The sequence below is a fragment of the Haematobia irritans genome, chromosome 1, assembly GCF_050003625.1.
Source record: "Haematobia irritans isolate KBUSLIRL chromosome 1, ASM5000362v1, whole genome shotgun sequence".
NCBI lineage: Eukaryota > Metazoa > Arthropoda > Insecta > Diptera > Muscidae > Haematobia > Haematobia irritans.
Genome location: NC_134397.1, coordinates 64,463,402 through 64,477,996, shown reverse-complemented (window position 1 = coordinate 64,477,996; position 14,595 = coordinate 64,463,402). Strand labels below are relative to the sequence as shown.

Sequence of the window (14,595 nt, the reverse complement as noted above, 5' to 3'; positions counted from 1 at the left end):
TGTAACATATGTATAGTCAGACTTGTAAGATGGGTATCTGGCATTTTGTTTTCAATAGCACAATAATACCAATTCCTTAATCTTCATGTCCAATTATCTCGCATTTAAAATTGTAATTAATGTAAAGTAATTGATTTGGACGAAAAACCAGCCTGCGTTGATATCAGGCTAACATAAAAATGAAAAATTATTTATTTATTTAAAATTAGTTTTGTTTTTTTTTTGACCTTTTGAGGGATAAATAGTATTTGGTACACAGAAAAAAAATTCACGAAAATTTTTCCAATTACAATTTTAATTGAGTATTAAAAAATATTCAATTAAAAATTTAATTGATTCAACAAATTTTTTAATTGAAACAAAAATCAATCACAAAAACTAATAGTATCAATTAATTTTTTAATTGGATCTATTAATTTTTTAATTGGCCTTCAATTAATTTTTTAATTGATACTATCATTTCTGTGATTGAAGACATTTCAATTAAAAATTAATTGGATCAATTAATTTCGTGATTGAACCAGAAAAAAATTTTTTTGTGTGTATTATTTCGTTTCTCCTATTTGTCAAGGAATAACACAAAAATCAATATCTTACATTTGACACACACCGAAGAAACTATGACAAAAATATTCCCAATTAAAAAGTTGATTGAAGTTGAAAAAGTAATCAATTTAAAAATTAACTGATACAATTAAATTGTTAATCAAATGATAAACAAGACAATTAAAAAAATAATTGATGTTTACATTTTTATCTAAGAATTTATTATAGTTTATTTAAAATAATAATTATTATTTTAATTAAATTAAAAAAAAAAACTATTTCCAATTAGAAAAACAATTGAAAATTGTATACCGGAATAATTACCCAGCAAAAAAACCGTCTCCAAAAAAGTAGTTAAAATTTACTTTTTGGATCCGGAAGTGGTACAAAATTGGCGCAGAAGCGATGCATTTAACACGGGCTTGTCATAGGACGGATTCCACAATTTCAAATGCCGTTGCACTGAATTTGCAGCACTTCTTATGGTGTGATTCGAATTCAGTGTGTTTGATGTAAATGAAAAAATTTTGCAATTGTTTGCCAAATAAATAATTTTTATAAATTTTTATGATTTTTAAAGCATTGTATCGCTTTTCCGAAACGTTTGACATCAAATATTTTCAAAAATTGGCAATTTTTAAAAATGCAGTTTGCATTTTTTTTATTCTGTTTGAAACAGAAAAAGTTTAAATTTCCTTTCAAAAATATGATAAAAGCGAGTTATAAAAAATTGAATTAAAAGAGCTTCCTGAGTAGTTAAAATAAAGAACATCTTTGGGAGAACATTTTTGAAAGTGTTTTTAAAGTTGTGCCTTTAGAAGCACTTCCAATTTTTTTTGCTTGGTAGTTCATTAAAATTTGACTCAAATCTAAAAAAGATCATCGATAATTATAATCGGAAAATTCAGTATAAATTCTGGTAAAATTACAACTTTTCTATCTAAAAGAAAAATAATTATAATAAACAAACTATAATACAATAAATATAGGACTGACCCGCTTTAACCCTGAAAAGTTATCCTTATTTTTTGTACACTAACGTCATCCTTCGTGATTTTAACTACGGCTGATTTCAAGACGCTATAATTTGCATCGTGAGCAAAAAGGAGAACCAAAATTGAGTTTGAATTGAATTTGTCTTTAATTAGTATAAAACAAAAATAGGATTAATTCCCTTCCTAGAAGAGATACAAACATGAACAATTTAGAGCAAATAAATTTAGATACGCTGAATACGATGGTGCTAATAACTCAATTGTGTCCTAACTCGAGTTAGGCTGTTAAGGGTTGTGGCCACATATATATTTTGTTTCTAATTAATTCTGTGATTGATACCACCATTGTTGTGACTGAAGAAATTTCAATTAAAAAATCAATTAGATCAATTAATTTCGCGATTGAATAAGAACAAAAATTGTTCTGTATATATGAGAAATCCTACACCCCAAAGAGTTTACTTAAATTTAAAGATTTTGATCTTCCCTTAAGAATTTTGGTATTGATTCTAAGCCAAAGATGCTGCTTCTTTGAAATAAAGACATTTTTTGGGAAGCTATTTATCTTTAAGTTTAGGCTCTATAAATTTAAAATTAGGATATAGATTTCATTTATCGAATTTTCATTTGCGATATATTAATAAAGCTGTCCATGTACAAAAAAATGTCAGTTTAAAAATCCAAATTATAACAAATACTTGAAAGCAAGAATGTTTTAATTAATAAACTTTAAAATTTAATTAATAAACTTTAAACTTTAAGATGAAAAATCTGCAAAATAGGCATTCAAAATAAAAATCAAAAATTCTAAATTGTCGAAGTGTTTTTATCTTCAATATCTCAGTTAATTTAAAAATGATTTCTTTAAATCAAAAATTGTATTCTTTACTTTAAGGGAAAAAGCCTTCAAAGGCATACGACATTAAAGGAGGGACGCAAATTTCAAAGATTTAGGACACGAATCTTAAAGAAAATAATTTTTAAAGTTAAGATTATGAACATTCTTTTAATTAACATTTATTTATTTTAAAGATATTTGTTCTTAATTTTAGTGGACTTAGGCCTTTTTTAAAGAACTATGGCAAATAAAACTCATCCAACTTCCGGTTTTAGAAATATTTCTAAAAACCATATATTTGCATGATATGGCAAAACACTTAGTAGACCATTGGCTAATAACATACTTTCCAAAGAATTTTTATATACGTATCTAATTTAATTTAAATGAAATCAAATGTCATGCATAAATATAATATGGTTTCCATTAAAAATTTCAAAATACAAAACTTGAAAGTGATATATAAAATTCAAAGATATATCTGTTCAATGATTCAAAGCAAAAAAAAACAACGTTTGGCATTTAAAGAGGTTTCCCCACATATTTTGCATACCCAAATAAAAAAAAATAACAACAAAACAGTAAATACGTCAATCTTTCAAGAATTTCTACTTGCTTACACTACAAATTAAAGCAAACTGAAATCTCTGATGATTGCAATGATTTACGCGTATGAGAAATTTTTTGAGGGGGAACCTTAACGCAAAAAAAAATCACTTCATTGTTATTCTGCTAATTGTGTTAATTAAATTTATTTTTAGCATAAATGAAAATGGCCAAGATACATGATATTTTGCACCAGACATTTTGTGAAATGGAAACTATTTAGCAAAGAAAATATCACAAAAAAAAGGAGGAGAACAATACGCCCGCCTTTATTTACGGCAAAACAAAGAGCAAAAGATAGGCTTTTAATAAAAACTTCACTTAGACAAGGAAATAAAATATTCAAGGTGTGATTATTTGTTGTTGAAAAGAAGCCAAGAGAAACTAAAAGAAGGTGAGTCATTTGAATAAAATAAAATATATAAAACCCAAAACGTCAACAACAGGTGATTTAAAATGATTTTTACTTAGAAATTTTGTTTAGGAATTCTATTGCATACCAAACAATGATTTTCTACACTGAAAAAAAAAATATTTACGTGATATTAAATATTACGCAACCTAAATTTTAGGATGCGCAATTTACAAAATATTAAGAAAAAATTTCGTTAAAATAATGAAATTTTAATTAAAATAAAGTTTATAAACTTTGCTTCAAATTTTTTTTCTTTAAATTTAGGACACAAATTTTGTAAATGTTCGTCCCTCCGTTAAAGTCGCATGTCTTTGAACTAAGGCTAATTTTCCTTAAAGTAAAGAAACACATTTTTGATTTAAAGAAAGTGTCCTTAAATCAACTGAAATGTTGAAACTTTAGATTTAAGATAAAAACGCTTCAAATATAGGCTAAGACTTATTTTGAGGTTTGGTTTAAAGTTTTTTTTTTTTTTTTTTTGGAATTAAGAAAACATTTTTTACTTTGAAGTATCCGTTATAATTTGGATTTTTAAACTGGCATTTGTTTGTACGTGAGTAACTTTATTAATAAACCGCGAAAAGAGAATGAAAATTTGCTAAATGAAATCTGTATCCTAATTTTAATTTTATTGGTCCCAGATTTAAAGCCAAATAGGTTGCTAAAAATTTTCTTTATTTTAAAGAAGCCGCATCTTTGGCTCGGAATCAATACCAAAATCCTTAAGGGAAGGTCAAAATCTTTGGATCCAAGTAAACTTTTTTTTGAGTGTACGGTGAAATTTTAAGACATAACTTTTACGTGCTATACGTAGCACAATTTTAAAGAAGAAAAAAATGGAAATATTAGTATTCTTTGTAATCTTAGAATGCGGAATTATATACATGTGTGGATTTCATTTAACAACAACTATGATATAAGAAAAAAAATAATAATCGACTGGTTTCGTCTCATTAACTTATGGTATTGCTTATTAATTTCTATAAAAAACTAATATATTTCTCAATTAGATGTGATTACATTTCTTTGATTTGTTTTATGACTTTGTATGATTTTATTGTACAGAGAAAAAACTATATCACCAAAAAATATATTAAATTTAAAAAGTTTGTTGTATTAGAATACGTATTAAATAAAAACTCACTAATTTAATTAAGTTCAAAAATAAATTCAGTTAAGAAAACTATTGAAAACTTTTACGATTTTAATTAAATATTCATTATCTTAGTTCAAATGTAAATTAAAATAAAAAGATATTTCCATATTATATTTACTTTTAGTCTACTCTTTAAAACCCAAAATAGTCATCAACGATGGCGCCCATTTAAAAAAGACGACCTTCCAAAATATTATGAATAAGCCCAAAATTGTTTTATCATCTTTTCGAGACGAAAAAAAAATACTAGAAACTGTGCCGCTTCATTTCTAGATATCAAAAACGCAGTTTAAGCTTATTTGGATCACCTGAAATGTATTTCATTCAGCAAATTTGAAAGACCATAAAATTATACCATAGAAGCAAAAATATTATTTTTAACTAGAAGTTCTTATTTTCTTTCGAAATTCACAAAACACAGTTATTATTTTGTTTTTGTTCCATATTTTTGCAACAACTAAAAATTCTCAATGTTTTAGACAACTCTCAAGAAGAAAACAACACACATAAAACATGAATGGAATTCCATTGTTTTTAGTTTTGCCAAGGGAAATCGTCAACAACTCCCATTGTCTTAGAAGTTTTTACTTTGAATTCTTTTCGAGCAGAGCTTGCAATATTGTCTCGGTTTACATTTCAAAAAGTGAAATGTAAACAAATTCCTTTAGATATTCATTGACAATATATTTTTTTCATTCTATTTATACAATGTATATATGCGCTAATATATGTGGGCAAGATGAGGGGTTTGTTGTTGTTTTTGTTTTACCCTATATATGATTTTAAAAACTAATTCAAAAGTTCGTTTTGTACACTTAAAAGAATTAAGCAAAGTATTTTTTTTATCGAAAAACAAGTATATACGGCCGTAAGTTCGGTCAGGCCGAAGCTTATGTACCCCCCACCATGGATTGCGTAGAAACTTCTTCTAAACACTGCCATCCACAATCGAATTACTTGGGTTGCGGTAACGCTTGTCGATGGCAAGGTGTATTAAACCTCCTAACACCGTCTTCTAAATTGTAAGTAAGTCCATACGTGGTATATATTAAATTAAAAAAATTTTCTATAGAAATAAAATTTTGACAAAATTTTCTATAGAAATAAAATTTTGACAAAATTTTCCATAGAAATAAAGTTTTGACAAAATTTTCTATAGAAATAAAATTTTGACAAAATTTTCTATAGAAATAAAATTTTGACAAAATTTTCTATAGAAATAAAGTTGTTACAAAATTTTCTATAGAAATGGAATTTTAACAAAATTGTCTATAGAAATAAAATTTTAACAAAATCTTCTATAGAAATAAAAATTTGACAAAATTTTCTAAAGAAATAAAATTTTAACAAAATTTTCTATAGAAATAAAGTTTTGACAACATTTTCTATAGAAATAAAATTTTGACAAAATTTTCTATAGAAATAAAATTTTAACAAAATTTTCTATAGAAATAAAATTTTGACAAAATTTTCTATAGAAATAAAATTTTAACAAAATTTGTATAGAAATAAAGTTTTCACAAAATTTTCTATAGAAATGGAATTTTAACAAAATTTTCTATAGAAATAAAATTTTAACAAAATTTTCCATAGAAATAAAATTTTAACAAAATTTTCTATAGAAATAAAATTTTGACAAAATTTTCTATAGAAATAAAGTTGTTACAAAATTTTCTATAGAAATGGAATTTTAACAAAATTGTCTATAGAAATAAAATTTTAACAAAATCTTCTATAGAAATAAAAATTTGACAAAATTTTCTAAAGAAATAAAATTTTAACAAAATTTTCTATAGAAATAAAGTTTTGACAACATTTTCTATAGAAATAAAATTTTGACAAAATTTTCTATAGAAATAAAATTTTGACAAAATTTTCTATAGAAATAAAATTTTGGTAGATTATTTTTGGCCACCATGATTATGAACCGATATGGACATATTTTTGTGTGATTGGGGATCGGCTATATATAACTATAGACCGATATGGACCAATTTTGGTATGGTTGTTAGCGGCCATATATTAACACCACGTTCCAAATTTGAACCGGATCGGATGAATTTTGCTCCTCCAAGAGGCTCCGGAGGTCAAATCTGGAGAACGGTTTATATGGGCGCTATATATAATTATGGACCGATATGGACCAATTCTGTCACGGTTGTTAGAGACCATATACTAACACCACGTACTAAATTTGAACCGGATCGGATAAATTTTGCTCCACCAAGAGGCTCCGGAGGTCAAATCTGGAGAACGGTTTATATGGGGGGCTATATATAATTATGGACCGATGTGGACCAATTTTAGCATGGTTGTTACGAACACCATGTACCAAATTTCAGCAGGATCGGATAAAATTTGTTTCTCTTTGAGCCTCCGCAAGCCAAATCTGGGGATCGGTTTATATGGGGCTATATATAATTATGGACCGATGTGGACCAATTTTAGCATGGTTGTTAGAGACCATATACCAACACCATGTACCAAATTTCAGGCGGATCGGATGAAATATGCTTCTCTTAGAGCAGTGCTTCCCAACCCAATTTGCTTTACGCCCCCCCAAATATTTTTGGATATTGCTGTGCCCCCCCCCCCCAGTTTCTTCTAAAAACAAGTTTCCTTTAAAAAAATGTTTACCCAAAGAAACAGAAAAATATGTATAAAAACAAAAGGGTTTTAATTTCAATTTCAAACAAAAAAATAACAAAAACAAAAGTTCTTTTAATTTCAATTCAAGTAAAAAATATAAAATTATTTAAGATGGATAATATTATTACAATTAATTAGTAATAAAAATGTAATTCAAGGACTAAAAAGGAACATAAATAGTCATGAACTAGATATGTTGAGATCAGGTTTACTAAAATAACATATATAATGCGAATTTTTGATTCGCTATTAATACTTTCAATTAACAATAACAATTTTAATGTATATAAAAGTGTGACCACTTAGTGGGAAATTTGGCAATTTTTCTGTTCATTAACTAGTTTTTTAACATTTGGTGACAGTACTGATAAAGCACATCTCAAATCATTTTCAACATTAAGGCAAGACCGATATTTTGACTTTATATTTAAAAGTGTTGAAAAACTTTTTTCGCATAGATAGGTTGACGAAAATTGTATCAAAACTTTTAACATGTGTGAAGACAAAAGTGGATACAAGTTCCGATATTTTAGCCAGAAATTTTCAGTTGTTAATATATCAAAATCATCTTTTGCGATTGAATCGTTTTTCAAATCAATAGCTTCTTCCTGGATATCCTCAGGTAGTACCATAACGTCCAGAAGAAAGGGATTACGAAACAGTTTGTTCTGCCAACAATCAGTGGTCATATCTGGAAAATATCTATTGAATTCACCCAAAAGTGCATCCAAATGCAATAGAATTCCGTCCAAATTTCTATTTTCAATATCCTCAGAATCTAATATATCGTTTAACCGAGGAAAAGATGTATATTTAGGGAAAGGCGATAAAATTCGTTTTTTCCACAATTTTATTTTTTCCATAAATGAATTTATGGAGTCAAGTGCTGTTAAAATATTTGTAGTTTCTCCTTGGAGTTTTAAGTTTAGGTTATTTAAAATTTCAAAAAAATCGGCTAGGTAAGCCAAGAAAATAATGGTATTTTTGTTTGTGAAACAATCATAAAGTTTTTCATTTTTGGTACTTAACAAGAAAATTTCTACTTCATTTTTTAATTCATATAGTCTTCCCAGCATATTTCCCTTTGAAAGCCAGCGTACCTGGGTATGAAACAATAAATTTTTGTGGTCAGCGTTTAAATCCAGACATAAAGTTTCAAAAAGACGCGTTCGTAGGGCACTGCATTTTATAAAATTGACAACTTCTATGGCACAATTTAGGGAACTTCTTAATTCGTCAGGCAATGTTCTGGCGGCTAAGGCTTGTCTGTGGATAACGCAATGAGTGAATATGATGTTATTGTTTTTTTGCTTGGCGTAATGAATAAATCCAGATTTGCATCCCGTCATTGAAGGAGCACCATCAGTACATATGCCGGCAATCTTTCCCCAAGGTATATCATTGGCATCCAAGAAATCCGAAAGCGCTTTGAAAATATCTTCTCCCTTTGATGTAGTTGTTAGAGGTTTAGAGAAAAGTAGCTCCTCACATATAGAATCCTCTTTGATATATCTGCAGTAAAACAACAACTGACAGGAGCAAGATACATCTGTTGTTTCATCACACTGCAGTGCAATTAATGGCGAGTCCTTGATGTGTTGAATTAATTGGGACTTGACATCACTAGCCATTTCATCAATACGTCTTTTTACTGTATTGTTCGAAAGTGGAATTTTTGAAAGTTGTCTCACTGCATTGTTGTCCAGCATTTTACTTGCAGCTGCTATTATGCTCGGTTTTATAACCAATTCACCAATCGTGTGGGGTTTTTTGTTCCTGGCTATTATCCATGAAATTTCAAAAGATGCTTCTAATGCTTTTTCAGCCTCCAGATTAAACACAGACGTAGAATTTATCTTCATATTTCTTAATGTCGACAACCTTGCTTCAAAGAAAGCAGGAGGTTTGTCTTCGTATTCTGGATGCAAAGATGACAAATGCCTTTTTAATCGTATTGGTCTCATTGCATCGTTAGACACAATTTTGTGACAAATAACACATTGAGGCAAATTTTCATTGTTTTTTGCAACACAAGAAAAACCAAATTTAATATATTCTGTATTGTAAAGCCGTATTTTGTTCTTTGATGTCATATTGGAATGTAATTAAGTCATTAATTCGACAATATTTAATACGCGCAACAAAACCAAAAAACATATGATCGTGTGCATAGAGATGGCAAATTTAAACAGTGATAAGTAAAAGGTAGATAGGTACTAAACCGTTGCAAATAAAGGTAGTAAACAAGTAATAATGGAAAACCTACAACAAGCAATGCATGTAACTTCTACTTTTTCACGTTGGTTATAAATTAACATTTCGAAACATTTTATACTTTATTTTGTAGTATATTATTAATGTTTCGTCGAACCCATAAGTTTGTGTTGTTTTAACAAATTGAATGATACAAAACCTGCTCAACTAGAAATGACGTTGCGCCCCCACAGCAACCTCGTGGCGCCCCCCTAGGGGGGCGCGCCCCCCCATTTGGGAAGCGCTGTCTTAGAGGCTCCGCAAGCCAAATCTGAGGGTCCGTTTATATGGGGGCTATACGTAAAAGTGAATCGATATGGCCCATTTGCAATACCATCCTACCTACATCAATAAAAACTACTTGTGCCAAGTTTCAAGTCGATAGCTTGTTTCGTTCACGTAAATCGGACTACAACTTTGACCTCTGTGGTCATATGACGGAAAATCGGGCGAAAGATATATATGGGAGCTATATCTAAATCTGAACCGATTTCAATAAAATTTAGCACACTTGACTACACTACTAATGATACCCCTAGGGCAAAATTTCAATCAAATTGGGCTAAAACTCTGGCGCCATATAAGTCCGTATCAGGCGAAAGATATATCTGGGAGCTATATCTAAATCTGAACCGATTTAAATCAAATTTTGCACACTTGACTATATTACTAATTGTTCTCCTTATGCAAAATTTCAAGTAAATTAGGGTAAAACTGTGGCTTCTGGGGCCATATAAGTCCATATCGGGGGAAAGATATATATGGGAGCTATATCTAAATCTGAACCGATTTCTTCCAAAATCAATAGGATTCTATTCTGACCCAAAATAGAAACTTCTGGGTGTTGCAAACATATGCACTAACTTATAATACCCTGTTCCACAGTGTGGCGCAGGGCATAAAAAATGTTCTATTAAGCTACGTTAAATTACCTACGACTTTAATTACAAGAAACTTCTTTCTAATAGACTAAGTTAGAGATCCATCTAGCTTTAAATCTAGGATAAATAAAATTAAAATTAAATCTATTGGCCAGTTTAAAAATCCAAATTATAACAGATTTAAAATTAAATCTATTGGCCAGTTTAAAAATCCAAATTATAACAGATACTTTAAAGTAAAAAATGTTTTCGTAATTCCAAAAAACAAACTTGAAACCAAAGATGCATAATCCTTAAAATAAATATTAGCTTATATTTGAAGCGATTTTATCTTAAATTTAAAGATTCAATATATCAGTTAATTTCAAGAAGTTTTCTTTAAATCAGAAATGTTTTTCTTTATATTAAGGAAATTTTTACTTAGTTTAAAGTCATGCGACTTTAACGGAGGGACGCAACTTTCCAAGATTTGTGTCCTACATTTAATGAAAAAAAATATTTTCTTTCTATTAATTAAAATGTCATTCTTTTAAAGACAATTGTCTTTAATATTGCCTAAATTGCGTGTGCTAAAATTTAGGTTACATAATCTTTCATATTTGATCAATATTTTTTTCAGTCTTGTCCTAATAATGTAATAGCTCAATTCGTATGCCCTATAATTTTTAAAAAATGTTACTGGTATTTTTTGGTTTACTAAATGAAAGTGGTAGAAGAGATACAAAATATAAAACAAATTGGACATTTGGTTGATGACGAAATAGTATTTCAATTCTTGTAAAATCATAAATTCAGCTTTTGTAAATTATAACTGAATAAAGATTATAAAAATTCGTATTTTGCCAAAATCAAATGAAATTTTCGCGAACAGACCTAATGGCAGCACTACCTAAAATTTTGTTAATTTTGTGGAATAAACTTTAGTTCATTTAAAGAATAAAAAATTCTTTTAATATAAACTGCAATATCTTGCGATTTCATAATCTATTTATGGGCACACCAATTTTCCAATGGTAATGTAGCGTTTCGACAATTCGTCCTCTATGTCAAATAATAATTTATGGTCATGTCGATGGCGCTTGTTTACGTTAAACCATATCAGATAATTTGCATCAATTTTGAATTATTTTCTCCTTCTGTTGCCACAGATGTTCGGTGGGTTGTAGATACCATTATGTAGGTAGATTGGTATGGCATGCATGTAAATAAAACGAAAGCCAACTCCATTGCATGAAAACAAACAAAAAAAATCAAGAACTGACAATAATATACTATAAGACACCACGAATCCGACGATGACGGCTATGATGATTTTAGTAACTTCAAACTAACTTCTACACTTGGGGGGGAGAAAACAAAATAAACGTAGTCTTTGTGTATAGTTGCCCTAAAGAGAAAAGAACCAAGGCGGCGGATGGGCTAAGGCAGCAGCACACTTTATAAAGTCCATCATTATGATCAACATCCCGTGTTACAATTTCCCCAGTACTGGCGAAGAGAAGAACTAAGATGTGAAAAAATGAAAACTAAGCATGGTTATGCTTAATGATTTTTGTTGTGTTTTTGTTTTTTTTTTGTATAATGCTTGGCGGTGCATTGCAAAACTTAGCGAATCCACAATTAAGGGGTACCTATTAAGCAACACATCACAACTCTTCCGTTGCTTTTGAACAAAAAGGAAATGCATTTTAAAGTTATTTTTTACGCGCTTCACTTAGTTTTTTTTTATTTACAAAGAAGATGATTATGATGATGGTGACTGGACGATGGATATTCTTTATAAATTTTTTTGGATTTTTATTTCAGAGCTGATTAAGAACAACTTCACTTTTCTTTAAAAGTTTAGCACATGTAGAATATATTTTTGTATTATCTTTTTAACTTTATTTCTTATTTATGCAAAACAAAAAAAAAACACACTTCAATGCTTCTTTATTGCTAAACTTTCTTTGGCATTAATAATTTGCTTATTTGTTTTGCTTTTTGACAACACCAAAAATACCATTTGCATATTCAACACCCGGTTTAGAACTTGATATTCTTTCAATATTTTATTGCTTTTTTTCGACTAGGTATTCGTAATTTTATCCGTTTATCCGCTCATATTGGCCCGTGTGTTTTCTAAACGTTTTTAGTCGTACGCGTTCATTGCTACTCTATTGCTTACTAATTCAGCCACAGGCAGCTAAAGTCATATTAACCCACTATAAACAAGAGTCACTGCAAATGACTACACATGAGAGGAAGTTAAATGTGAGGAAATCAAACCCAAAGAGAAACTAAGAGAGCGACATCACTGTGTCGTATCGAGTGTGTGTGTGTGTGCGTGATTAAAGATACTTTTTTACGGTTTACCGGAAAAATCACTCTTGCTCTCTGTGGTCTTAATGGTTAGTTTTGGATCGAAACAGAACAAAGAAAACGTACTCAAAGATACTTATGGCTTATGAATGAAGAGGTGTTATAGAGTTGCCATATAAATATAAAGTGTATAATTTTTTTAATACGAAAAAACAGCAAACGAATGGAAAATGTTAATTCTATGGTGTCCCTTCACACATAAACAAACAATAAAATCAATAAATAATAAATGAGGGATTTGTAAAATAAATATTGGGACACAGATCTCATTTATTGAAAAAGAGAAATTTAATAGCCACAAGTAAATTTTTAATTTATAAATAAATTTGTGCAAATTTACTTATTGTCTAAATGTGGTCTTTTAAAATTTAGATTGCATTATTTTGCATATTATTATTCAATATATTTCTCTGTGTGTCACGCAATCTCGGCCATCGTTTTAGAAGGCTGAAAAACTAAAATAAAGTTGACCAAAAAAGTTAAATTTTATTCGTATTTTTCAGTTTAACTGTTTTTTAGCGGATAAACTCGACATTTTTATCATCTTAAAAAGTATTAATTTTTTTTTATTAAAGTAATTTAAAAAAATTGTTCAACCCACCAGAATATTTAGTTATTCTTAGAAATTTTTTAATATTTTTAGAAAATTTAACTAAACGCTAACATCGCGTCAATATCACAAAAATAAGTAAATATTTTTCGACAAATTCAAGAAAATTTCTTCGACATAATTAATTTTTTTCACTTGTTAAAGAAAATATAATTAATTTTTTTCACTTGTTAGAGAAAAAAAATGGAGTTCAAAATTGCAAGAATGTCTTTAGTGCCATACGAAGTTCAAGATGGGCGCATTTGTAGTAAAATTTACAAATACGACAGTTCGACAGTTTCGAATTCTGTTGTAAAAATTATGTCACGCATGAAGGCAAAATTAAGGCATTTTCAACACTGACAACAAACGAGAGCGCTGCGATTGCCTTGAAAAGCAGAGTTGGATTTTGCTGTTGATGATGACTTGAATAAATTAATGTGGACTAATTTCATTTTCATTTATATCTAATACCAAAAGAATTTATTGCATAGAAATCAGGAACAAACGTAAATGTTGTTAATATTTTACAGTTTATTTTTGTCTTGAGTTCATTTTACTTTCGGCCTTTTTGCTACTTTGTATTCTTTTCTGCCCGTTAAAAGTATAACATTGTTTTTGATTTAAATATACATTGTTTTTTAAAATAACACTCTATAGGGACAAAATTAAGGCAAACAATTTTTTCAGAATAGAAAACACCATAAATGTATTATCACATAATCCCATGCCATTAAAGTGTAATTTAAAACTTATATTTAAAGCTTTATTATATTTACTCTAAAGATTTAAAATGTCGTTTTTGCTTACATTATTTTTTTTTTAATAATAAATAAATTCACTTTACACTAAAAAAAGTTTACGTGAATCCAAAGATTTTGACCTTCCCTTAAGGATTTTGGTATTGATTCCGAGCCAAAGATGCGGCCTCTTTAAAATAAGGAAATTTTTAAGCGACCTATCTGGTTTTAAATCTAGGACCAATAAAATTAAAATTAGGATACAGATCTCATTTATCCAATTTTCATTCTCTTTTCGCGGTTTAATAAAAGTACTTACGTACAAATCAATGCCAGTTTAAAAATCCAAATTATGAGGGATACTTCAAAGTAAAAAATGTTTTCTTAATTCCACCAAAGACGCTAATTCCTAAAAATAAGTCAGCCTATATTTGAAGAGTTTTTATCTTAAATCTAAAGTTTCAATATTTCAGTTAATTTAAGGACAATTTCTCTAAATCAAAAATGTGTTTCTTTACTTTAAAGAAAATTAGCCTTAGTTCAAAGACATGCGACTTTAACGGAGG

The 14,595-nt window shown here is 28.7% G+C and overlaps 1 protein-coding gene across 11 annotated transcripts in view; it reads right to left on the bottom strand.

Moving 5' to 3' along the window:
* The window catches only part of pyd (zonula occludens-like protein polychaetoid), a 487,007-nt gene that overhangs the window by 57,129 nt on the left and 415,283 nt on the right, over positions 1–14,595 (bottom strand). Inside the window, exon 1 of one of the 11 annotated variants that reach the window (XM_075290596.1) lies at positions 12,342–12,498. The exons of 9 other annotated variants lie outside the window; for them this stretch is intronic. The gene's annotated coding sequence lies outside the window, so the exon portion shown is untranslated. Of the gene's footprint in view, positions 1–12,341; positions 12,499–14,595 lie in introns of those variants that run through there. One more of the 11 variants, XM_075290595.1, reaches the window with a different exon arrangement.